Source organism: Marmota flaviventris, chromosome X, assembly GCF_047511675.1.
Source record: "Marmota flaviventris isolate mMarFla1 chromosome X, mMarFla1.hap1, whole genome shotgun sequence".
In the NCBI taxonomy this organism is placed as follows: domain Eukaryota; kingdom Metazoa; phylum Chordata; class Mammalia; order Rodentia; family Sciuridae; genus Marmota; species Marmota flaviventris.
This window is the reverse complement of record NC_092518.1, coordinates 86,087,427-86,088,921: the sequence shown is the minus strand read 5'-3', so window position 1 is coordinate 86,088,921 and position 1,495 is coordinate 86,087,427. Positions and strand designations below refer to the sequence as shown.

The following is a 1,495-nucleotide window of genomic DNA, read 5'->3' as shown; positions in this document are numbered from 1 at the left end:
ACAAAATAAGATGAACAAAAACTGAACATAAAAATCTCACTGAAAATGAAGAGACAGTTAACAAGTTATGAATACTAAAAAAACAACTAAGTATAATATATTGCACAAGCTTGTTAGCTTTATGCAGATATTGATTTTCCCTATCCATTTAGGAAGATATGTAAATATATAATCAGTAAGAAACAAACTCTGCAGTATGTTTGTGAATATTTATTTTCATCTTATATGTGCATTACTTTACACTTGTGTCTGTTTATCTTATTAAATGATAAATCTGTAATATTTTGTCCTTCCAAGAGGAAAGGTAGATTATAAGATTTAATATTGAAATGTCCACTTGATAAAAAAATTCACTTTTAAAATTTCGTATGATACTATCAAATAGTTTCAAGTTTTATTTTGATAAGCTAATCACATAGTAGCAATGCAAAAAAATTAACCCAGGTTCAAGGCATTCTTAGCTATCAGGGAATATAATGGCCACATTTGACTGGGAGTGAAGTTCTCCCAGGAGCTAGCCACTGCTATCCAAGTGGTCATCAATTTGACCAACCTCTCCATTGTTTCTGTGCAGAGAGGCTATTGGGGGAAGAAGATTGACAAGCCCCACACTGTTGCTTGCTAGGTGACAAGACATTGTGATTCTGTGCTGGTGTGGCTCATCACTGCCCACAGCACTGGCATGTCTCAGCCCCTATTCCAAAGAAGGTGCTATTGATGGCTGGTATTGATGACTTCTACACTTTTGCCAGGGGCTGGACTGCCACTTTGGGCAATTTTGCCAAGGCCACCTTTGATGCCATAACCAAGACATATGATTATTTGCCCCCAATCTCTGGAAAGAGACTGTGTTCACCAAGTCTCCATATCAAGAATTCACTATTTTGTGAAAACTCACAACAGAGTCTCTGTACAGTGGACTCAGGCTCCAGCTATGGCTACAACATAGGGGTTTTTATACAAGAAAAATAAAGGGCATGAAACCTGTTAAAAGGAAAAAAATGGGCTTAATAAATATCTACACAATATTCCACGTTAACAGTAGAATAAAAATTATTCTTTGCACAAGAGATCATATGTTAGGCCACAAAACACATCCCAGAAAATATGAAAAATTCAAATAATTTATTGCCTCTTATTGGGTCATAATGAAACTGAAAACAACAGCAATAGAAACCATAGAAATTTATCCAAACCAATAGAAATTACACAATAAAACTTTGATGAATGGGTCAATGAAGAAATTAGGAGATAAATTAAAGACCAATATAATCAAATGAAAATGGAAATACAACTTACCAGAATGTGTAGGATACAACAAAGTTCTAAAAGGAAAGTTTACATTAACAAATGTTTACATTTTAAAACAAAAGAACAATCTTAAATAATCAAAATATATAAATAAATGGTGGGTTTCACAATCTTAGTAAAAACAAGAACAACCCAAACTCAAAAGCTATAAAAGGGAAGATATCATAAAGTTCAGAGCTGAAAT

At 33.5% G+C, this 1,495-nt stretch overlaps 1 pseudogene; it reads left to right on the top strand.

Moving 5' to 3' along the window:
* Nucleotides 1-949, top strand: part of LOC114091645 (small ribosomal subunit protein uS5-like) — an 18,017-nt pseudogene extending 17,068 nt beyond the window's left edge.
* The last annotated feature ends 546 nt before the right edge of the window (nucleotides 950-1,495 follow it).